Source organism: Primulina eburnea, unplaced genomic scaffold, assembly GCF_022965805.1.
Source record: "Primulina eburnea isolate SZY01 unplaced genomic scaffold, ASM2296580v1 ctg424_ERROPOS1667910, whole genome shotgun sequence".
NCBI classification, from domain to species: Eukaryota; Viridiplantae; Streptophyta; class Magnoliopsida; order Lamiales; family Gesneriaceae; genus Primulina; species Primulina eburnea.
In genome coordinates this window covers 519,183-546,308 of record NW_027331236.1, presented here as the reverse complement: position 1 = coordinate 546,308, position 27,126 = coordinate 519,183, and positions in this window count along the sequence as shown.

Genomic DNA, 27,126 nt, shown 5'->3' with positions numbered 1-27,126 from the left:
AAGAGATTGAGATTGATCACAAGCTTAGCATCTAGAGCATAGACTTTGGAATCGAGTGAACGGAGAGAGTCTGCTTGGGTAGTAGTAGAAGATGAAAGATCAGTCTGAGCTCGTATGACATCTAATTGAGTTTTGAAAAAATTGGATTTGAGACCAGAAAGCTGAAAGGCCATCTTCGTCACTCTTTGTTGATAGACAAATTTTGTTTAGCCAGAAGTTCTTTGAATAAGTCAAAAGTAGATTTAACAGCAACCTACTCAAAAGTAATGCCCTTGATAACTTCAATGATTTTGTTGCAGATGCTCTTAACATCTTCTATCCAAATTTCTAGGACAGTTTGATTATCATTAGATGTAGATGTTGCATCCATGCGTCCTTTAATCTCAGTTAAGCGAGCAACACATACATATAGTTTAAAGAAAGTGTCAACTGGATTCTCACAATGCAGGACCATGGCAGTATTTGGATCAATAAGAAGTTCTGGTTCAATAGGCATTTTAACAATATCTGTAGCTACACGTATACTTGGTTCCAAATCAGCATACAATATTTCTCTTATTTATTGTTGATGTTCAACATAGAACATTTCAAGATCAGGAAGCACAATTTCTTGGAATAGGAGAGCATCAGCAAGCCTTTTTTCACTTGCAGGGGTGATTGAGACAATAAAAGGCACAATAAAAGCTATCAAATCATCAACATCAGCAGAAGGATCATCAATAGTGACTTCTGTGTCAGCTTTTGAACAATAGAATTGATCACTTCTTCTACTACTGAAAATTCTCGAAATGATAAGAGTGTAGATGAATTTGGTTGTGTTGGAGCAGGATAAGTAGTAGTAGCAACAGCACCACCACCAACTAGTGCAGGTGATTGTGCAGGAGTACTGGAGACCTCATCTCTTGGAGGGGTTTGGTTCTTCTCTCAAATTTCTTGAACTTGAACTGTTCTACAATTTCAACCACGATATCTCCACTCGATTTTTCTCAATAACCATGACAACCATCTCTAAAGTTTTGAAATCAGAAGAGAGATAAGTGATCACTACTTGATCATGAAAGGAAGATTAACCTTGGAAATCATAATTGAAGTTCAGAATAGCCAATGTTTCACTCAGCTTCTGAATTTTGATCTTCAAAAATATGTAATTTCTTTTGTTCATTTCTTCAATGATAGAAGTTGTTTTGGCAGAAGCGAACACCATTTTTTCATATTTCAGGGACTTGGCATAGGCACCCTTGGTCTTGAACGCTGATAGATGTTGAACTGTTCGAATATTCACCCAACCATCAAAATAGGAAATATGTTCTTTAGCAGGTTTGTCTATTTATTCCATGTGAAGGTCGATGGCCATTTGAACTGAAGATTTGGGGCATGTTTCCACTGGTTCTTTGGGAAAAACATACATTTTTCCTTCGCTTTTACCAGCGGAAACTGGTTTCTTAATTCCATAACGAGTCGATTCTAGAAGCGGACCTCGAACGACCACTCCACCTGCTGGTCTGGGACCAATGATAAAAGAGCATGAGCTTCCAACTGTTGATCTCTTTAGTGTTGCGGCAAGAACTTGAGTGGTTTTGGGGGCTTGTGCTACAACAACAGTAGCGGCACCAACAATAGGTTTGAAAACTTGGTGTAGAGGTAGATTATTAGATGGGGCTAGAGTGGAGGATAGATCTGAAATGGATTTTTTTTCTTGATGCGGATAATAGATTTGGTTTTCTTCTATGTTGAGGTTGGATTTGGAAGAGGTTGAATTGGAATAGAGAATTCTTTGGTCCCCATTTGTTCATAATCATTGACCATAGTTATAAGCTTCTTCTGCTTTTGAGTTGCTTCTTGTTGGACCTCGATTTCCTTCTTTGCTACGATAAATTAAGGAAAAAATGGTTTGGGTGAAGTACCATATTTTCCAGAAGTTAGAGAAACCAGCATCCTTGAGAAGTTTTCTAATTTACGAGCAAAACCAGTAGAACTGTTCTTCTAAACCATCTCAGCTAGTGATTTAAACATAATAGATGCCCAGTTAACTTGAGTTCCATTAGTAATGGAAGAAATCACATGGACCTTCTCTCTTTTTAGTCTGTCAAAGTTTCCTGCCTTTATCAATATGGCTCTGGCGACAATATCTGCCAAGACTTGAAATTCCATCTTCAACAATTTGCTTGAGTTGGTGCACATATAGGGTGTATAAAGGAAGAGACGGGGAAATGATGGTGGACCGACTAATGTGGATGGGGAGACGAACGACAGATAGGCGAGAGAGGGTGAAGATTGGGAGAGAAATGATGGAGTTCATATTTTTATGATGTGGAGATGAATCTTTTCTGATTATGGCAAAAACGACACTAACGTACTTGCAAGTCTTTGCAACGGCATAATCCAGCAACATTTCCTCAATAATGCAAGGGCCGTAGCGAGCCAAGAACTAGCTGCAAATAACTTGGTCCTTTCTAATCTTTTATTCAGTGTTTGAGTTGTTGCACATATAGGATGTGTGAAGGGGGAGACAGTGAAATGACGATGGACCAGATAATGTGTATGGGAGACGGACGACGGATGGGAGAGAGAGGGTGAGGGTTGGGAGAGAAATGATAGAGTTAATGTTTTTATGATTGGAGGTGAAGCTTTTCTGATGATGACAAACACGACGCTAACGTACTTGCAGGTCTTTGCAACGGCTGGTGTGCTGTCGTTGACCCACCAAAATTAAATTCCTACTCTCTAAATAAATTTAGTATAATGATGAGCCAGGTCGAATCCACAGGGAACGGGAGATTTATTTCTTTCTAGTAAAATATAAATAAAGGGGGGATTTTGGGATATTAATTTAATAAAATGATAAACTAAATTTCTTCAAGGATTGAAAACAATAAATTTAAATGATAGTTAATCAACTAGAATAAAATGAAGAATTTAATACGAGAAAAATATGATTCAAAAGAGTTCTACTATTTAATTATATCACTGTTCATCAGCTAACAAATAATTTATTCAAGTTGTTCCAAGCAATTAACCTTAAAATTATAGGGATAGCTAGGGGTGGGCATAAAACCCGAAAAACCGAAAAAACCGACCGAACCGAATAATTCGGTTTAAATGGTTCGGTTTTATCGGTTTTTCGGTCGGTTATGGTTTTAAAAATTACGAAATTCGGTTTTTCGGTTTGGTTTTCGGTTTTAATCCCCGAAAAAACCGAAAAATCGAACCGGCCATATTATTGTTAATTATAAGGTTTTTATGTATAATGGGTCATATTATTGTTTAGTATAAGGCTTTTTATGTATAATAGACCTATTAAAATTTAAGAACCTAGTATCATTAACTCTCAATTTTCAATCCGATCGTTTTTTCTTCTTTCTCATCATTCACCAGTCGATGTTTTCTTTTCTTTTCTGTATATATTTCTTTATTTTTTACATAAAAAATTAAGTCTCACAAATTAAATGTTTGAAAAATACTATGATTTAGATTTTAAAGGCATAAAGTGACGTGTAATTTTATTTTGTAATAAATTTTAGCTAACCGTATATAACCGACCGTATAAACCGAACCGTACTACAAAAAACCCGAACCGAACCGTAATAAAATGGTTCGGTTTTGGACTAGAGATATTCAAAACCGAAAACTGAAAAACCGAACCATTGTAGAGTAAAACCGGACCGAACCGACCGTTGCCCACCTCTAGGGATAGCCGCTAAAATTCTTGTGTTTTCCTAATTTAATTGACCGAACCATGCATCCCGTCAAAACTTATCAATAACCAACTGAGCACGATAGCGTTTCATATTAATTAACGATAGCTTTTAGATCTGTGAAAACAGTTAATTTTGAAATCTAACAATCGAGATAGCTGCAATTGAAAAATCCAATTTCGTTGATTTATTTAGATTAAATATATTATGACAGCAAAACACATCTAATCTATACTACTCGTGTACCAATCATTCATACCAATTATGGATCACTGAATGCATAGTTAGCAATAGAAAATCATACATCGAATTAAATTGTCAGATTAAACGATATACAATATTCATAGAATTAAATCATAAATCAACAAATACTTGGAATAACAAAAATATTAAATCTAAGAACGAATACCTCACAGTGATAAATTAAACAGTAAAAACAACCCTTAAATCAGACTAGAAAATTAGCCAAGTATGGCTCGGTTTACAATCTCCATAAAAAATAAATAAAGAGAAGAAAGGTACTAAAGTCGTGAAGAAAATCGGAGAGAAAATCCTTGACCCCTATTTTCCTTGTTCTTCACGTGACCTCAATATTTACTGCTTTCTTTGCCTGAAGAAACGCGGCATCTGGTTCTTAAATATTTCTCCACAGCTTTAGGAGAAAGTACCTTAACCACCGGACAAGATTCAAGCCTTCGTTGTCCAGCATTCACCAACTCCGCCGAGGTAACTACTGAGTCATCATTCATGTTTGAGGATAGCTTCGAGACAGCCACCCTCTTTCCAATTTCCTTAGCATCCATAGTCGAAATCACAAACTGAACACCACCGAGGAGAAGAACCTTCACAATGTAGTAGTAACTAAAATTTAGATTACACTCGATATTTCAATCTTAATTTATTTAACATATAAAAGTAAAGTAAAAATACAAGCCTTAAACTTGTATACTCACATAAAAATAATTATAATTAACCAAGCTTTTGAAACTTACTCTAAAAAAACATAATTCATTCTCAAGTGTAATTGTAGATTATTTCTTGTTGTTAGATTTCAATGAACATAAGTCAATGGTAATTTTAGCATCCCAAATTCACTCTCGGGTGTAAATTATTTTTTGCTCGCCTGCGTTTGTGAAGAAAAGAAAAAGATACTTTCCATCGTGTCTGTTTGTTCTAAAAAAAAATCTAAATAATAAGCAATTTCATTTTTTAATCCATTATAACCAAATAAAATTTGATTACTTTTCTATATCTATAAGAACTCGTGCTTAGGCTTCTTCAATGAAACGCCATTTTGTTTAGGATGCTAAAATAGAAATCGTGCTTAGGTATAAATTCATACTAGCATCCCAAAATAATTTAACAAATAGAACTCGTGCTTAGGCATCTTCAATGAAACGCCATGTTGTTTGAAAAGCAGTAATGTACGTAAATATATTTCCTAAAAAAGACTAGCATGAATTTATACCTATGAAAAATCTAACATTTTAAAAAAGGTAATATATTTCAACCTCCGTGATTTTCTTATGTTTAATCAATTTAAGTTTAATTATATAGAAAAAAGTAATATAATGGGAAATTTTCAAATTTTTTATAATGTATGTTTGTTTTTTATAATTTTGGTTCTATATATTGTCAAATTTCAATTTAGTCTGTTATATTTGTTTTTTTTTTAGCAATTTTAGTTCTTTTTTGGCATGACGCTGATGAAATATCTATGCATTACTGACATGACGCTTACGTATATAGTACCTCATCAGCACTTTCAACTAAAAAATTAAAATTATCAAAACTTGAGAGATAGTAGACTAAAGTTGATATTTTATATTATAAATGACCAAACTCGTGAAAAAGTAAATATATTCTATCATAATTGTAATTTTCCCTATAATTAAATACACGAAATAATTGTATATTAATTTAAAAAATTAATATAAGTCGTCGACTATTTGTCTATCGTTCATAATCACGCATGTGCATAGTATATTATATTGCATATAAATTCACATATATTTGATTTATAAAATATTTAATAATTTATATTAAATAAAACTAGAAATAAATTAGTTTATAAATTTTGGGTAGTTATTTTGTGTTGATTTTTATTTGATTCCTATTGTTTTTAAATTTTCATGAAAATGTAAAAGAGGACAATGGTGGAACTATGAAAATGATTTCACTAAAAAAATATTATTAATAGTGACTCTCGCGCGCGCACACACACATTCGCTCCTATTACAAATCTTTATTATCTCATCACAATATTGTTACTTATGTTTGTAATAAATATTTTTACTTTGTTGTCTATACATTTACTTGTAAAAAAAAAAAAAAAATTGGTTATTCGACCCTAAGTAATTGAATTGTACATACAAACTTTCCAATTATTGTATTTCTTTTTTGTCGAAACATTGGTAATATTTCAAAAAGATATCAAATCCATGCATTTTTTTTACATATTTTGAAGGAAAAAAAATATACAAAGAACATTGTCTATTATACTAATTGTTAGGATTATAATGTCAGATAAAATTATCGTTTAAAATATAAAGTATTATTTGCTATAACGTTACAACTATTTTATGTTCTTGATAAATTTTGTAATATGATAGTATAGCAACTTAATATCCACTCTTGAAGTATATTTCATACTTTGTGTCACGATATGTGAACTAAGCATTTACTAAAAACAACTTGTTGAGGTGTTTGTACATGTTAATTGTCCCACATCGGTTGGATAAATAACCTTTGAGTGGTATATATGGAATTGGACAATCCTTCGTCTTTGAGCTAGCTTTTGGAGTTGAGTTAGATCCAAGTTCCAATCTTAACAGTACACATATAGATCATCCAACTATAGCTATTTTACCCTTGACAAATACATATAACATTACTTACACATATAAAATTGTAATTATTTGTGATTAAAAAAAATTAATTCAAATATTTTTTTAAAAAAAAAATCTAATTTAGTAATATCTAAAACGATGACTCGAATCCATAAATTACAAGAGAAAAAGGCATCCCAATTTCCCATAAAATATTCAACAATACAATTTGTTTTCATTTTCTTAAATACTGGTAGGGTGCAATTGAAATCGATTTAACCAAAGAAGCTGATTCTATTGGACATGCAAGAAAGAATTATGGATTATGCACCACACAGGCCATAGAGAGTATTACAAGATAGCATAAATTTGGTGAGGGCATAAAGAAGAATCAGGTGCAGAAAAACTGTGCAAACAACATGATATTCAAAGTTCTACGAAGCCAAAAACTAATCACCGAGATATCGAGTGACTTCTGTCCTGGCCTTATCCATCAGCATACGGCGAGTTTCATTCCAAGTCAACTCCTTGGGCCTTACGGGAATGTTACTCTGTAAAGGAACTTTGTTACCAACAGAAATTTCACATGGTATCACCCTCTTACTCCCGGCCCTCCTCCTTTTGTTCGTCTTTTCTCCTTCTTTGCCACCAGTGTCAGCACGGAAGACTGAGGCTGCATCAATCCTCCTAGTGAAAGAGGAGGTATTCTGTTGAGCAGGAAGGCATAAGATGATGCTGGTATGTGTTTGATTCTGAGTATGAAGGGGCAAGACATTGTGTAAATCAGCACCAGCCGCTGCAGTAGGCAGTGATAGAGATTGACGTGGGGGATCACAAGAAGTATCCCTGGCACTAAAAATTAGGAAGAGAAGTCAGCAATGTCAATCTTATCATTGCAAAAAAAAAATTGGTTATGAATCACCAATGAACTAGATTACCAACTTCTACAACTGAACAATCATTCAAGAGAAAAACAGTCCCACAACGTAGATTAATGTTAATGAATATTCAAATCGGACATGAAGATCGACAGAGAATCTGCCATTCGATGACGAACTTTTGCTTATGGAAAAAGCAATGAGAAAAATACTAGGTTTCAAGAAGTAACACAAAGAAAAACCACATGGGGAATAAATTTTCATTAGGCGTCGAGAGTTTAGGGTTTAGACATTATATTCATCTGAGAAAACTACATCTTTTGGGGTTTTTTTGGTTATATGCAGCACAATCTCTTAATCACCCTATTCTACCTTCCGAAGCTAAAAGGGAACAAATTGTCTTCAGATCATCAAATGGATCTCATCATTGATTCATATACAGTAATTGAGTATAACCCACAAAGAAATAACTAATAAATGGGATATTTTTTAAGTATGACAGTACCATGAATCAGTCGTGTTTGCAGAGGCACTTGGGTGATTGCGAATGATCTCGGTGCTGGTTCCAGGTGTCAGACAATATGGGTAATTCATTGTAGGATCACCTGGAAAACTGGCGCCCTTTGTCAGAGTCCCTGGCTGCATAAGTTGGTACAGGGATCAAGGGAACTCATGGAAGTCATTGGATGAAAAACATGACAGACAACAATGTCAATCTTAGGATCCCTAAACATATGATTACAAATGCGAAAACCAAAAAACTTGATAGCCAACTTCTAGAAAAGAAAAACAGATAAAAGGAGAGAGAAAAAGATATGGGGAAGTAGAACCATGACCTAAGATATGCGACGAAAGAATGAAAGAAAGACTTATGTTTCAAAAAGTAACATAACACCAAATACATGCACCATTGCTACGTGGGATTTCATTTCCTATTATGTCTTTGAAGTTGTGATTTAATTCATCATGTCAGTCCATCTCCAGCAAACGACATTCAATGAATCGTACGGAAACATCACAACAGCATTTATAATAAGGCAACAACAATAAATTAATTAACGGAAAATTAAATTAACGAAATATTTAAGATCCAAACCAAACCACTTCAGAATATAAAAGTTACCCAACTTTTGAAATCTGCGAATAGAATTGGCGCAAAAATCCTAACCAGATCTAATTCTCATGCATTGCTAAAGCTAAACAAAAAAACATGATCTTCATCAAAATTTTGTCAAATCAAATCAACCATAAAAAAGCACAGAGCACATTCATCCCTAATACCAGAGTACACAAAAAGCCAGATTTGTGAACACAATTTTAAACATTATTTTTGTTACCAGAAGCCCAAAACAGTAGTCACCTGCTTCCGCACCTTCCAAAGCCAAAAAGAAAACAAAAGATTTATGACTACTAGTCAATGCTTCAGATCATCAAATGTATCTTAATATTAGCCAGTAACACACAATAATTGGAGAAAACCCACAAAAAAAAACAATAATTAAGAATAAACCCCACGAGTTATTCAAAATGACACTTGAGTGAAAGAGACCAAAAAACAATAAAATCTTGCGCAAAATTCAAATGAGAAACACCTGATGTAATGATATGAAGGCTCCCTACACAGAAAAGATGGGCATATATGTAATACACATAAAAATCAGTAATGAATTGATCTAACCAAAACCCTAGATTCCCCGAGTAAGCTGACATACATCCAATTATATCCAGTAAAAGGTTGGATGTAGTTATGTATAGATTCAAACAGTAGTCAAATAATGAAGATGTGCATGAAGAAAATCACATAAATACATACAAAATCGCCTCTTTCCATTGATGCTTTTAGCACACAGATAAATAGAGTTGCAGAAAGTGGAGCACAAGAAATGATTTTTGGTGTTTTCTGGAAATCAAAGGGCAGCAAAAATGTCTAATCCCTGGGAAGAGATATATAAACTGACAGAGAAATCTTAAAGAGACTGGAAAATTTGAAAGCTCTGGTTAGTTAGAATTGTAACCATGGTTAGCCATAGTTTTCAATGAATTTGGACACATATAATTGGACAATTACATTTAATGCTTTTCTCCTAATTACAGATTTGATGGCAATAGAATTTGTGATAAGATTACAAGAACATTTAGGATTTTGTGAACCTTGATTAAGTTTAGGAAACGGCGTTATGATTATTGTTGCTTTATGATTGTTCAAATAGTGTTAGAAAATTGAAAAGAGGAAGGACTGGAAATTTTGGCTTTATCTTACTCAAAGCCCTGGTTAGCCATAATTTTCTCTGAATTTGGACACATATAACTGGATAGTTGCATTTTAAAGCTGCTTGGTTTCTGCTAAATACATGTTGGATTGCATTAGGATTTATAGTAAATAAGATTACGAGAACACCTAGGATTTTGTGAACCTTGATTGAGTCCAGGAAATAATGTTACAATTATTGTTGCTTTATTGTTCAAATCTTTTTTATCATGTTTTGACAAAAAAATCCAACATTAGATTGAATATTTTTCATGAAAATTCAAAGTTGACATTTACAATTAGCTCTCCAAAAATAGATAGACAATTTTTTTTGTCAATGTACATGCAGATTTGTGTAATCTACATATTTTCGCACATGACATGTTCGTTCTTAGCAACAAAGTTTGTAGAATCTATGACTGTATGCAAAATCAGCATTTTGTCAAAAGGTATATTGTATAGGCAGGAGTGGAACTAGGATTTCCAGTAAAAGGGAGGGCGAGCTAGCAAGATGGGGACAAATCAAAAGAATTAGGGGGCAAAAACATGATTTCAGAAAAACACACGCAAAATGACAGTTTTTTGGCTTCAGGGGGCGACTGCCTGGTATTGGAAGTTTGAAGAGGACACAAATTTATGTTTCCATGTTATGGCCTATGGAGTTGAAACCTGAGCTTTCATAACTAATTAAAAAAAAAGAAGATTTTTTTAGCTCTCTGTAATTTAGCAGCAGGGACAGCTATGATAATTCATAAATCAACTAAAATGCACCATCTTTCAATCTGAGTGAGCCCTATCATGGTTGATGGTTTGCAGGAAAATTCCTTGTGGTCAGCGTGATTACAAACATTAAAGTTTCATAGCAATATGAACAAGTGGTCACGGGTGATTCATACAGTTTTTGAAAAATTTATAAATTAACAAATTTGACTAATTTCGAAAAGCTATTAAAGCATTTATAAGTTGAAACTGTATATCAATGATTTATTTAGTACAATTTAACGATAAAAATAGCAATTTTAATAAAAACAATAAGATAAAAATAATAATATGCATGAATCCTGCTTCGAATATTGTCTAAGGAATGACAAAATCTCTTAACGAAGTTATATATAAATCAATAGTACATAATAATCAACACAATATGCCATAAAAGCATCGTTAGTGACTCTTGAGGACATGATAAAGAGGAACAAACCTATAAGTTATATCATCTTAAGAAGTATTAAAGTTAATGAAAGATCAACAATCAAGTTTACCATATTTAATACCATTTCTGATAAGACAAATTATCACGATCTCTATCTTTCTAGGACATAAATCCTTCACTTTTTCAAGCTCTTTTCTATTCATCCTTTCTAATATTTTTCTTAAATTTAATCATTTTTTATTTCCTTATTTTTCCACATGTTTCTTTCGTCTTTCCACTTAATTTTGTTTTTAGTTTCTGAAAAGAATGAAACTGTGGGACAACAATGGCCATCCCATTCTGTCCGTTATCGAGGCATTCAGCGAAAACATGAGCTCAATGAGCATAAATCCAACATCAAAATTCGTTCCAGAAAGCATAGTGAAAGAATTAACTTTCATTCAGCATATTCCAATATGAAACTAAAATGTGTTACAGCCGCCAAAAAAAACCATCTTTTACACCTGACATCAAACGGATAACGTAAAAATGGCAGAGCTTATTCTAGAGTAGATTCTAACACAATATACAGTAAACGCACTGGTTAATGTCAAAAAAAATTAACGGCGACGGACAATATGCTATATATACAAAAAAGTGATATAAAATACCCCAGCCCGTCGACTTTGTCATGACGACCGGTGCTGCGTCCGCCCCATCGTCGGATGAGGCGGAGATCGAAGCGGCGGCTTGTATTTCATCTACTTTTTACCATATGTGCAAGCAAGCAGATGAAGGAAGTCTTGAGGAATTTTAGATTGAATGTACAATCTGTGTAAAACAATGTACAAGTTCTGCTATGTAAAAATGGAACGTAATTTAAAATATAATAATTTTTAGGAAATAGAAAAATAAAAAAGAATTCAATCCAATGTACATGAAAATTTTATTGTTGTTGTGAAAAAGTAAAAATTTATGGTAAAAAGTAAAAATCTCAAACTCTCAAAATTTATCAAACTACACACTTTATAATATTTTTCTCTCTACTCAATTGTGATTTTCTTCACAAATGAGAGATCTATTTATAGAGTTTCATTACACATAATCCAAAAAATAAAATACATCATTACCTACATCATCACACACAAATTTCTAATTTTACAACTCTTATTTTCAACATTCAAATATTCAACTATTACTTTTCAATATTCAAATCATTTATTTTCAACACTCCCCCTTGTGATGATGATCATGATACGATGATGTCTTCATTACGTGTTTTGTACTGCCTCGTTAAAAACCTTACTTGGAAAAACCCATTGGGATAAAAACCATAGTAAGGGAAAAAGAGTGCAGTCACGTAAACTCCCCCTGATGTTGACATGAACAATTCTTCACAAATTTCGTAGATTGCGCATCCCAATATTATATATGTGTTTTTTGAATATTGACGTAGGAAGTGCCTTTGTGAAGAAATCTGATGAGTTTTCACTTGATTGAATGTGACGAACATCAATACATTTATTCTTCTCAAGCTCCTTGGTGAATGCGAAGAACTTGGGAGGAATATGTTTAGTTCTGTCGCTTTTTATGTATCCTTCTTTCATTTGAGCAACACATGCAGCATTATCTTCATATAGTATCACAGGCTTCTCATCGAATGATAATCCGCATGAAATTTGGATATGTTGGGTTATTGATTTTAACCACACACATTCACGACTTGCTTCATGTAGTGCAATAATCTCGGCATGATTTGATGAAGTTGTTACGAGCGTTTGTTTCTGTGAACGCCAAGATATTGCAGTGCCTCCACGAGTAAATACATATCCAGTTTGAGAACGTGTCTTGTGTGGATCAGATAAGTATCCAGCATCAGGATAATCAATTATACTTGGATTAGCATCTTTTGAATACAAAAGTCCCAAGTCTGTCGTTCCTCGTAGATAACGGAATATATGTTTAATTCCGTTCCAGTGTCTCTTTGTTGGATATGTGCTAAATCTTGCCAACAGATTTACGGCAAAAGATATATCAGGCCTTGTACAATTTGTAATGTACATAAGGGCACCGATGGCATTTAGATATGGTACTTCTGGACCAAGAATATCTTCATCATTTTCACATGGACGGAATGGATCCTTTTCTATGTTTAATGATCTAACAACCATTGGAGTACTTAAATGATTTGCTTTATCCATATTAAAACGTTTAAGGATTTTTTCTGTATAATTTGTCTGGTGAACAAACATTCCACATTCTTTTTATTCAATTTGTAACCCAGACAATACTTGGTTTTTCCAAGATCCTTCATTTCAAATTCTTCCTTCAAGTATGACACAACTTCTTGAATTTCCTTATTCGTTCCAATGATGTTTAAATCATCAACATATACAACAATAATTACGCATCCGAATGTTGTTTTCTTAATGAAAACACAAGGGCATATTGAATTATTTACATATCCCTTTTTCATCAAGTGATCACTTAGTCGATTATACCACATTCGACCTGATTGCTTTAACCCAAATAATGATCTTTGTAATTTCATAGAATAACATTCCCTGGGTTTTGAACTTTGTGCTTCAGGCATCTTAAATCCTTCAGGGATTTTCATATATATATATATATATATTACTATCAAGTGATCCATATAAGTAAGCTGTAATAACATCCATAAGACGCATTTCTAAATTTTCAGATACCGCCAAGATAATCAAATACCGAAACGTAATTGCATCCATCACAGGAGAATACGTTTCTTCATAATCAATTCCAGACCTTTGAGAAAAACCTTGTGCAACAAGTCGAGCTTTATATATTACTATTTCATTTTTCTCATTTCGCTTTCGAATAAAAACCCATTTGTATCCAACAGGTTTTACACCTTCAGGTGTAAGGACTATAGGTCCAAAAACATTACGTTTATTTAGCGAATCTAATTCAACCTAGATGACATCTTTCCATTTTATCCAATCCTGCCGATTTTTACATTTACCAAAAGATTTTGGTTCATGATCTTCGTTATCATTTATGATGTCGATTGCCACATTATAAGAAAATATATCATCAATTTCATCTATATCTTTTCGTTTCCATATTTTTCCAGTATTAATGTAATTGATAGAGATTTCATGATTCTCGTCAGTTTGTGGTTCTGACAGAACATTTTCATCATCATGTGTTTCTTCAGGAACACCATTCTCTATTTTGTGATCATCATGTGTTTCTTCAGAAACATCATTCTTTATTTTGTGATCATCGTGTTTCTCTATGAATTTTCTTTTTCGAGGATATTTATCCTTGGAACCGACTGGCCTTCCACGCTTCAGGCGTTTAATGACATCATGAGTATCTTCCATTTGTTTCTTTGGAATTTCAATTCGAGCAGGGGCATTTGCAGCATGTATATATGATTTAGTTACCCCTTTTGTGTCAGCAAATGCATCTGGTTTTTGATTTGCTATTCTTTGCAAGTGTACAATTTGTTGTACATCTTTTTCACATTGTTTTGTTCTTGGATCCAGATGTAACAATGATGATACATACCATGTAATTTCCTTTTCGGTATGTTTCTGTTCTCCTCCTAACATTGGGAAGATTTCCTCATTAAAATGACAATCAGCAAAACGTGTTGTGAACACGTCGCCTGTCTGAGGTTCAAGATATCGAATGATTGATGGACTATCATAACCGATATAAATTCCAACCTTTCTTTGAGGTCTCATTTTCTTTCGTTGTGGTGGTGCAATAGGCACATACACCATACATCCAAAAATTCTCAGATGAGAAATGTCTGGTTCTTTACAAATGCAAGCTGTAATGGGGAGTATTTATGATATGCACTTGGTCTGATGCGAATTAATGAAGCAGCATGTAAAATTGCATGTCCCCATATAGAAATAGGGAGCTTTGTTTTCATAATCATTGGTCTAGCAATCATTTGCAGACGTTTAATCAATGATTCAGCCAATCCATTCTGTGTATGTACATGAGCAACATGATGCTCAACAATGATTCCCATAGACATACAATAATCATTGAAAGTCTGGGAAGTAAATTCACCAGCATTATCAAGTCTAATTTTCTTGATTGTATAATCGGGAAACTGATTCCTCAATTTTATTATTTGAGCAAGTAATCTTGCAAATGCAACATTTCGAGTTGACAATAAACATACATGTGACCATCTGCTGGAGGCATCAATCAATACCATTAAGTATTTGAATGGTCCACATGGTGGATGGATTGGTCCACAAATATCACCCTGAATACGTTCAAGAAACATTGGTGATTCAGTTTGGATTTTGACTGGTGATGGTCTTATAATAAGTTTTCCAAGAAAACATGCTTTACATTGAAACTTATTATTCTGAAAGATCTTCTGGTCTTTCAGTGGATGACCATGTGTATTTTCTATAATTCTTCGCATCATTGTTGAACCAGGATGTCCCAATCGATCATGCCAATTGGTTAATATCGAAGAATTATCAACTACCATGTTTGATTCAATGGGACTTATATGTGTATAATGCAATCCAGTAGGGAGCATTGGTAGTTTTTCAATCACATATTTTTTTTCCTGATTTATATGTGATAAGACACATATATTTCTCATTCCCTTCATTCATTGTTTGAGTATCATACCCATGGGAATATATATCATTAAAACTCAACAAATTTCTTTTCGATTGTGGTGAATATAAAGCATAATTGATCAAAAATTTTGTACAATTAGGTAACAAAAATTGTGCTTTACCACATTCTTTTAATCAAGTCTACAGGACCTGATATTGTATTCACCGTTGTTTTTGTTGGTTTTAGTTCCAAGAAATATATTTTATCTCGGAGGATAGTGTGCGTTGTACCACTATCGGGTATGCAAACTTCAGCTTTGCTCATAGCATTTTCCATATTTGAACTTCCAAAAAATATGCAATTAAATAAATTACTGGCAATATATATTTAAATATAACACATATCATAATTATACAATAAAACATTATTCTATGAATACATGAAAAATAAATTATTGTACATTTATATTCTACCATTATATTGTTCATTTTCAGAGAAATCGTTGAGAAAATCTGCAGCATCAATATTGTTCATTTCTATCCCACCAACATATTGATCATTTCCAGAGAAATCATTCATAAAATCACCAGCATCAAAATGAGTTGAATCACTCAAACGGTCACTGCGTTCAGTGAAGTTGGTCTCCTTTTCTTTCCCTTTTAATGATTCTTTATAAAGTTTACAAAGGTGCTCAGGGGCTCGACAAACTTTGGACCAATGTCCTGGAGTACCACATCTGTAACAAGAACTTTCATATCTTTTTGAGTGATTCTCATTAACACTTGTATTCTCATGATGCATTTTCAGTAGATGGTTTGGGACGCTCTTTTGAGATGAGTTATAAAAATAACTATCTCTATTATTTTCAAAACCACGGCCGCGTCCACGACCACGACCAATTCCACGTCCACGTCCACGTCCACGTCCTCGACCTCGACCTCGACCTCGACCAAAACCTTGTCTTTGAAATTTATTTTGGTTTCCAGGTTTAAATTCATTTTTACTTACAGCATTTACCTCTGGAAATGCTGTTGATCCAGTGGGTCGGGACAGATGATTTCTCATTAATAGCTCGTTGTTTTTTTCCGCCACAAGAAGACATGCGATGAGTTCAGAATATCTCGCGAATCCACGTACTCTATATTGTTGTTGTAGAGTAATATTTGATGCATGAAACGTGGAAAATGTTTTTTCTAGCATCTCAGATTCTGTGACCTCATGTCCTCAAAATTTTAATTGCGAGATTATTCTATACATCGCAGAATTGTAATCACTGACTTTTTTAAAGTCTTGGAATCTCAATGTATTTCATTCATCCCGGACGGTCGGAAGTATAACTTCTCTTATATGTTCGAATCTTTCTTTTAATCCCTTCCACAAAGCCATTGGATTTTTTTCAGTCAGATATTCACATTTCAAAACCATCGTCGAGATGTCGACGCAAAAATATCATGGCTCTTGCCTTTTCTTGTGACGTGCATATGCCATTTTCTTTAATGGTCTCGCTTATACCCAATGACTCAAGATGTATTTCTACATCTAGAGTCCATGGCATATAATTCTTTCCCGTGATGTCGAGCGCAACAAATTCGAGCTTTGTTAAATTTGACATGATGGTACTAAAAAAAATTACGATGCATTTTATTAGTTTATAAATATTGCAATACAAAGTAACGGATAAACAACAAGTAAAAGTATTTGTAAAAATAAAGAAAACGCACGAGGAGGATATTCTCCGATAAATACAAGATTCGTGAGTATGATAACCAAAATAATTAAAAATATCCTTGAGAAAGCCATATTCTTTTTTCTTCGAAAAATTTGATGATGAATAATTTTTAGAGAAGAAGAGAAAGTTGGAGTGATTGAATGTGTTTGTGAGATCATATTTATAGGGCAAAAACTAGCCGTTTTTTTTTTACCATTTATGACTGTTGGTGTACAAAAATAAAGGTATGTATTTGTATAATTTTATGGTAATAATATGGTATATATAATATTAGACATGTTTAAATAATTATGTATATCATATCATAATATTATAATGAGTGTCATAATTTATTTTGTTTAAAAACCTTATAGGCTTTTATACTTGTCGTATCCCTTATTGGGAGTGTGGGATGTCGTCTTAACATCCTCCCAGGATTTATAACAAGTTTATGAAAAATTTATTCTTATTATTTCTAATAATAACATTATATTGTATATTAAATAAATACACAATAAATAAATAACAGTAAAATAAATATAATTACTTTTGTTACTTTTTTCTTCTGTTTGGAGCTTGGAAAAGTATGTAGGATTTTTAGAACTTCGTGCTGATAACGTGTTGTGAAAAGTAAAAATTTATGGAAAAAAGTAAAAATCTCAAACTCTCAAAATTTACCAAACTACACACTTTATAATATTTTTCTCTCTACTCAATTGTGATTTTCTTCACAAATGAGAGATCTATTTATAGAGTTTCATTACACATAATCCAAAAAATAAAATACATCATTACCTACATCATCACACACAAATTTCTAATTTTACAACTCTTATTTTCAACATTCAAATATTCAACTATTACTTTTCAATATTCAAATCATTTATTTTCAACAATTGTATGATTTTGGAACCCGGTATTTTTAAGAAAGTCTCGGTCGGGTAAGTTCCCGGATTAAACGGCCACCCCGACCTTCACATGCCATTATTAATGGGTTTTTTTTTGCTCTGCTTTATTTATTAATTAATTATAGACAAATTATCATTACAATTACTTTTTTCTTACTAGAGAGCTTTTAATCACAGTAATTAATTCAGCTGTAATACACTTGCAAGTCAACAACTAATGTCGGAAGATATTGAGATTGATCATTAAGCTTAGCATTTAGAACGTCGACTTTGGAATTGAGTGAACGGAGAGAGTCTGCTTGGGCAGTAGCAGAAGATAAAGATCAATCTGAGCTAGTATGACATCTGATTGAGTCTTGACAAAATTGGATTTGAGACCATAAAGCTGAAAGGTCATCTTAGTCACATTTTTGCTTATAGACAAATTTTGTTTAGCCAGATGTTCTTTGAATAAGTCGAAAGCAGATTTAGCAGCAACCTGCTGAAAAGTAATTAATGCCCTTGACGACTTCAATGATTTTATTGCAGGTGCACTTAACATCTTCCATCTAATTTTCTAGGACAGTTTGATTATCATTAGATGTTCTTTAATCTCAATTAAGCAAGCAACACGTACATATCTCTTAACAGAAGTGTCAACTAGATTCTCAGAATGCAGGACCAAGGTAGCATTTGGATTAATAGGAAGTTCTGGTTTAGTAGGCATTTGAACAATATATGTAGTCACGGGTATACTTGGTTTCATATCAGCAGACAATATTTCCCTCATTTATTGTTGATGTTCAACAGAGAACATTTCAAGATCAGGAAGCACATATTCTTGGACTAGGGGAGCATCAGCAAGCCGTTATTCACTTGCAGGGTTGATTGAGAGAGTAGAAAGTACAATAGAAGCTATCAAATCATCAACACCAGAAGAAGGAGCATCAATAGTGACTTCTGGGTCAGCTTTTGATCAATAGAATGATCACTTCTTCTACTGCTGAAAGTTCTCGAACAGATAAGAGTGAAGAAGAATTTGGTTGTGTTGGAGTAGGATCAGTAGTAGTAGCAGCAACAACAACTATTGCATGTGATTGTGCAAGAGTACTGGAGACCTTATCCCTTGAGGGGTTTTTGGTTCTTTTTCAACTTTCTTGAACTTGAACGGTTCTCGAATTCCAACCACAATATCTCCACTCAAATTCTTTTCAATAACCATGACAGTTATCTCTAAAGTTCTGAAATCAGAAGAGTGCTGAATGATCACTACTTGACCATGAAAGGCAGTTGAACCTTGTAAATCATAATTGGAGTTCAGAATAGCTAGTGTTTCACTCAACTTCTAAATTTTGATCTTCAAAAATATGCAATTTCTAAATCAGCATCCTTGATAAGTTTTTTGATCTACACAGCATAACCAGTAGAACTTTTCTTCTAGACCATCTCAGAGAGTGATTTAAACATAACTGAGGCCCAGTTAACTTGAATTCCATTAGTAATTGAAGAAATCCCATGAACCTTCTCTTTTGTTAGTCTGTCAAAGGTTCTTGCCTTTATCAATATAACCTTGACAACAATATCTGCCAAGACTTGAAATTCCATCTTCAACAATTTCTTGAACCAAGATGGAGAACAGATCTTCTCTTGAAGCCTAAAATTTCTTAAGAACAGTAGTCATATCTTCCTTGGAGATGGCTGAGAAATCAAAAATTCCAGATGTATGAAGAGAGAAAGTATAACTAAGCAGGGCTTCATTAATAACCAGCGTCTTGTTGTCATGAGAATAGACAAACCTTCCCATCAGTAAAAAAATGAAGCTTTGGATAGAAATCCAGAAGATGAGCCTTATAAATGATTGTTGGAGTTTCCAAAAATGAACAAAGACCATATATCTCCAATTCCTTGAACATAGCCGCAAGGTTTGCATCTTGAACAATGTATACATAATCAAAGTAGATTTGGTAAGCATTCAGAATATATGCATTGGTCATTTATGTAATTTGAAGGTTAGAACCATCGAAATCAAGGTTTGCCGAGAATTGTAAAAATCGCTTAGAGAAAATAGAAGGTTCGAAGATGAATAAATGAAAAGTAAAATGCGTAAAATTTGAAAACTTGATTTTAAAAAAATGTAATGTTGCAAGTTACAAACACAAGGATATGTGTCAGTATGTTTTCAGTTAGTTTCAAAATTTTTAGAAAGATGTACTGACAAACTTATAAATTGCTTAAAAGCGAAAGAAAATGTGTTGAAAAAATTAAAATGATAAGCTGTTCAAGAGTCGGTTAATGATAAAATCAGCACATGATTCCAGTAATGACATATTTTCAGATGAAGTGTTATATTATCAAAATAATAAATTCTTTATTTAATACAACAAAATTTTATAGAATCTTAGACATACTAAACAATATTCCCCTGGATTGATGCTTAAGATAAATCAAAGAGACTTAAAAAATTGTGGAAATAACAAAACATAACTTCAGATAATGGTTTGATAAAGATGTCTGCATCTTATTGATTAATAGACACTTGTTCCAATCAAATGTTTTTCTTCTGTACATGGTCTATGATGAAATGATGTTTTAGGTCAATATTCTTAGTTCTGGAGTGCAGTACTGGATTGTAATTTATTGCTATTGCACTCGTATTGTCATAGAAGATAGAGATCAGTAGATCACCATGAAATTGACAGACTCCGCTAGTACTTTTTTTGTCCAACTTACAATATGCATAGTTTGCATCTGAATAACCCACAAGATTAAATGTATAATCTTTTGGATACCATAAACCAACATTCTAAATAATTTTAAATATTTCAATATACGTTTAGCAGCTATTCATAATATTGCTTAGGATTATATTGAAATCTAGCACAGATGCATACTGCAAAAATTATATTTGGTCTGCTAGCACTAAGTTACAATAAAAAAAACAAACCCAATAAACCTTAATACATGGTTAGCTCTACTGAAATTCTCCCTTGATCTTTATCAAGTTTAGTTGAAGTGCTCATTGGAGTTGAAGCATGAGTGCATGGTTCCATGCCAAACTTTTTCAATGGATCATTGGTATACTTCATCAGGTTTATGAAAATTCCATATTCGAGTTGTCTAACATGTAATCCTAATAAGAATGTTATTTATCTCATCATAATCATTTCAAATTGATCATACATCTTCTTAGAAAATTCCGCACAAAGTTTTGAGTTAATAATATTATCGACATATATTTGTACTAAGATTTTATGCTTGTTTTTTACAAATGTAAATAGTATTTTTATCAACTATTCTAATAGTAAAGCCATGATTAATGAAAATAAATAAAAAGAGAGTGTTATATCACGGGCAAAATTACAATAACTCCCTAATTCCCTTCTCAACTTTATCCTTACTCCATATCCCTACAATTCTTTGTTTTAACTCCCCAATATTTTAAACTTTCCAATAATACCCTTACCTTTTTACATATGATATGTGGCATTGTTATACCTATCGAGCATGTTCTTGAAGGCATATAGCCCCAAGAAATACAGCTACGCAAGGTTTTCAGCCTATATACCATGCTCAAATGATCGATTAATTTTTTGTTTTTTTATAAAAGGCACGTCATGCTTCCGTATAATAAATTGAACATTTTAAGTTTTTTACCAGAGTGCCGCCGAGCTATATCTACCGAATTTTACAAATTGCTCCTCATAATCCAACTACACAATCGCAACCGATGGTTTCTGACGCATATTTCTTCAACAACGCTTAGTACAACCCTGTTTCGTTTCCTACCTCAGGGTGTAGAGTAAAAGCTCATTTTAAAAATGATACATGAGAGGGGCAAAACCTTGGTTATTTTATTCAAACATACAAAATATTAGTATATAGTAACCTCCTGTAGAAGAGAAGAAACTTGTTTAACTACTAATAGTAGCTGAACTTACAACACACATAAACTTGAAAGAGAATATTACAAATTGTTTTGAAGAAAAACGAAGAGGTTGAGTAATGCATTCATCTTCTTTCTGCCTTCTTACTTATAGAAGCCCTTTGCAGATTTGATTCACGAACTTCAACTCTTGCCATACCTTTTCTTTATTGCCATCCAGCTGTGTTTGGCATTATCTCTTGAGTGGGTTGAGTAGGTGGTTGAATGGTCTCTCCCCCTTTTCTTAATTTTTCCCTTTCTAGATCATTAATCTAGCAATGACTTATTCTTTTGATTTTATCTCCTAGCATAACCAGTGGATATGTGTCTGTATTATATCATCTGAGATCTCGTTCTCCTCTTCTTTTAATAGTATGTAGAGATCTTTAAAACATTTCAGCTGCATTCTTATTTCGTTAATCCGTCTTTTGGAAACCTTAAGATATGTAGCATACATTTTTATTTGGTTCAAAATTTCGGTTTAACTCTTGTGTGAATTTTTTTGTTCCCATTTACTCTTCATTTATAGTCATTTGGGTCCAAGTTTTTTTGGTCATTTAGTGGGTTTATCACATGCCCACTACTTCCTGTCGAGGAATCTTTTAGCTCTTGTTATCCCCCAAGAAAAGTGATGGTAGTCACATGTCCACTAATTTTTGTCGAGGAATCATAAACTTTTGGCTTCCCCTAGAAAAACGTGGTTTTGGTCCTTCACGACTTGGTCCTATCTCTTCAAGATGCTTCTTGTTTGATCGAGGTCTGAAACCTTTGCCAAATTCTGGCTCCTTTTGATTTCGGCATTCTGGGCAGATCTGTTCTGACCATCTTCCCACATGAGCCATATTGCATAATTTCCGATGAGTTTCTTTACTCCCCGGCAGCTTGCTATTCCACAGAAGATTTATTTTCTTTTCGAATAGATTTCTGCAAAACTTGTGGTTTTTCTTGTCATAATATTTAACAGGAATGCTCCGTTTATCGAATTATGATAAAATTTAAACGGAAACTTGAACTTGTTCATCTCAGTTAGACAGACCCATAAGCCCCATGCTCTTCTGGTAGAAATATTGTCTTCATTAATTGAAGCAACAAGGGCTGTTTCTTCTACAGAGGATCCTTAATAAATTTCTGAACATTTGTACCTGGTCTTCTTAACTTGATCAAACAAGAGGCTTTGTGAGAGCCTTTTCCTGTTGGTTCTGGTGTTGTACTGAAAAATTATAGCTCCAAAATGTCTCATCTGGACAAATAATCATCATTTGCCCAAGTTTCATGAATAATTTCCTGGATCCATTTTGGTAGACTTGAGATTTCTGGGAAGCTTGGTGATGTGGTATAAACTGAGGCAAGAGCCCTGAATTCATACCAAGCTTTGACCTCCTTTGGATATGAATTTGGTTTCATCCATACCCTAGGATATTTTTCTGCAACATCAACCCTGATAGTAGTTGAGCTAATGCCTACTCTTGTTTTCAACTCTCAATTCTGTTGGTACACTTGTAATGGAGAAATTGTAGTTTCATTAGTATCAACCTTAGATTTACCCTTGTCAGTATTAGGTTTAAGGTTGATCTTTCCCTCTTCAATCCCCGAGGTTAAGGGTTGACTTGAGGACTTGAGATAAGGATATGGAGTCTCAATTTTTGTTTCAGCCGACTCATCTGGAGATGATCCCGACTTAACACTTGTGCTAGAGGTATTTGAATCCCATGCTCCAGATATAGAGTTATGTACTCGAAAACTCTCCATTTGGGAATCAAGTGGCTCCTCAATGCCTTGGAGGATAGGCCTTTGCATTACAGACCATAACTAAGTATAAGCATGTAAACATCCTGTGATTCGATCAGAGACAATTCTTTTATTGACTTGTTGTAGTCTTCCCCCAACTTCTGTGTTTAAGACCAGCTTGTTAAACTCGTTTTGAAGCATTTCAAGGTGTTCCCTCAAATGCCTCTGCATCTTGATGATGACATCGATATCCCGCTGTCCATCTCTTGTTAAAAAATCTGCAAGAATATTTTTAGAGATTTAATTATCACAGTATCAAAATATAATTCTGACAAAGTGCTTGCCATCTTAATAATCTGGTATTCTCAGGTATAGACTCAATTTTATTCCTTAAGAAATCTTTCACCTGTGTATTATCAACTTTTAAAGTAAATTTCTTTGCGTGTAAAAATAATGACAATTTTTCAAAAGCCCTTTTTACTACATCGAATTCTTTTTCGTTGATATGCCATCTTATGGCTTCTGCATCTGAGAATAGTCCACTGCTATCGACATTGTTGTTCTTCTTCTGGTGTAATCTTGGTTAAAACTGCCGCCCACCAATGATCATTGGCATATGTATACAATACCAGATCATCTTCATTCTGAAGAATAGCCATTTTTGGAATATTTTTACAAATCTCCTTTAATTGGCTAAGTCCATGTGTGTGTTCTTCCGTCCATATAAATTTTGCATCTTTTTTCATGAATGGACTAAACACTTTTCTGTATTTTGCTAGGTTTTTAATAAACATCCCAGCAAAATTAACAACTTCTAGAAAACTTTGAATTTGTTCATTTTCTTTTAGGTCATTTAGAAAATTTTGCACATTTTCTACTATATGATCCTGCAAAATTATTCCTGACTCATAGATTTTTGTTCCGAGGAATTCAATCTTTCTTGTGGCAATGACTACTTTATTTTCTGATAGAACAAGTCCTTCTTTTTTGCAAACATCAGAGAAAATATCTAAATGTTTAATATGTTCCTCCATATTTTTAGATGATATTAATACATTGTCAATATAGACAAATATAAACTAAAAATAATCTTTAAATAGATTATCCATTTTCCATTAAAATATTTTGGGTGAATTAGCCAATCTCATTGGTAATACTTCTCAAATATAATGTCCTTGTGGTGTAGAGAAAGTTGTGAATTTCTTGCTTTCTTCCTGCATCCAAATCTGATAAAATCCAGACTTACAATCAAATTTAGAGAATATATTGGCGTTAGATATGCAACTGATTAGATGTTCTCTGCTAGGTATAAGATACACATCAAACTCCAGAATTTTATTAATTTCTTAATAATTAATCTGAGTTTGTTCCTTTTTATTTCACCATGATTTTCTTACCAGGAATCCTGGGATGCTGTATGATTCCTACTTTGATCAAACCAAGGTCGAAATGTTCATTGATTATAGTATGCATATCTCTTTGATCAATTATATTCATTGGGATAGGCTTGCAATAGAAAAATCTATACTATTTGTCTTCCTTAATTTTAAGGCAAGTTTGAGTTGATTTTTGTCCTACCATGCCAAAGGATCTTCATTGTAATTTTTTTTTTCCTTTTCTTGATATCTTCCAATGATATCTTAGATTCAAACTCTACCTCATTCTAATGTAGAGATATCTTAAGACATTCTATTTCTTCAGGTTGGAGCTCTTTATCTGCTCTTAATTGGAGAATTATTTCTCCAAACCGTCTAGAATCCTTCATTTTTGGGTTCAGAAGTTTTCCTTCATCGCCACGCTTGCTGCGAAATTGAATGGGCATTTTTTCTGTAAAATGCCTCTCTTAATCGCTGGACTATGATTTTATGATCACAGGTTGTTGTGAACACCAATCGTCTAATTTCATTTTCTTCAGTATAGGACTTGAACATCTGTAGGAAATTATTTCCTAGCAAAATGTCAGCTCATGTATCATGAAAATAAATTGGTGGTGTTTTCACCTTGTACCAAGGTGTTTGTCCAGCACCTCCAATTACGATTTCAATCATATTAATCCCTTTGCATAAGATTAAGATTTTTCTAGACAAATCTCTTCTAGCAATCTTTGGTAGTTCTTCTTCCAAATTATTTGGAAAAACTCATCTTTTTGCGGTACAGATTCCAGCGCCTGAATCAATATAAGCAGCAAAATATTATGTCTTATATTGTTTGTATAACATTCTTATTGGAATGTATATCGAGAAATGATTTGTGGTCATTGGATTTTTCATATCCTATCTTCAGCCATAAACTCCATTCCATATTCTAGATGTTTCCAAGGTTTATGTTTCTCGAGAAACTCTAGTCCAAGAACCAATCGATCTCGTTCTTTTCCTGGAATTCCTTTGATAGAACTTCCAATTCTCCGATATTGATCATACCTTGGTAAGTTCCTATCATAGGTTATTCTAAATAGCATATGGTATTACAAGAGAATTGATTCTTTTGTTTTGTAATATCAAATACTATTTTTACTTTTTTCCATCCTTCTGGGCATCTGAGCTTTCCTATTGTGGAAAAGCTTTTTAGCTCATGTTGGGTTTTTTGAACATGTGTTTTTCCCCACTTGTAACTTAATCCTATATACTTGAAAAGATAGTCTTCTTGATTCTAATCTAAGACTTTGATTTATTTGTAGAATCGGTTTGTCTTGTATTTGGATATATGTTTCATGTATTAAAGGAAACTCAACTCTTTCTAGATAAATTGCATGGGCGACTTTTCCATATATCTCATGTATTTCAATGAACTCATTTCTAATAAACAACTCTGAATTATGTATATTAGATAGAGCATATGAAATCTGATAGGCAATAGAATATGGTCTATTACCTTCTTGTATCAGCCTTTCTTCTTTGAAGTTCTGATGTAATGTCAAAACTCGACTGAAATCTCGATCTTCCAGATTGTAGGCTATTCTTGGATAGATTACTCCTACAATCTTTCATGCGCATAGATTTCCTGAGATATTTCCCAGTGCTGAATCTTGAAGGTTCCCCATTCTTTTATCGCATATAGTAATATCAATGGGTGAATCTGTAACGTCCCAAAAATTTGAAGGTTCACGTAAACCACATGCATGCAAGTTATTAAATTTCTTTGGTATTTTGTTAAATTGTTTTAAATGCATTTTTATTTCACTAATTTGTGTTTAAATATTTTTATGCATTTTATGCATAGTTCATGCATGGTAGAATTTAATTCATGAAGTTTAAAGATTCATTCATTAAAGATTTTTAAATTTCATTTCGCGCTCGAACGAGGAACGGAGACCGGAGATTTTTCAGTAAAATTATTTTAATTACATGATTTGTTTTTAAATATTAATTTAAGATGTTTTAAAGGTATTTTTCAAGAATTTGGATTTATTGGGTATTTTACCCGCAAGAGTTTTATTTTTATCGGTGCGCAAATTTTATCAAATTGGGGGACTTTTTAAAGGTTCGGCTAATATTTTCAAAAAAAATTTCAGAACGAAATATTTTT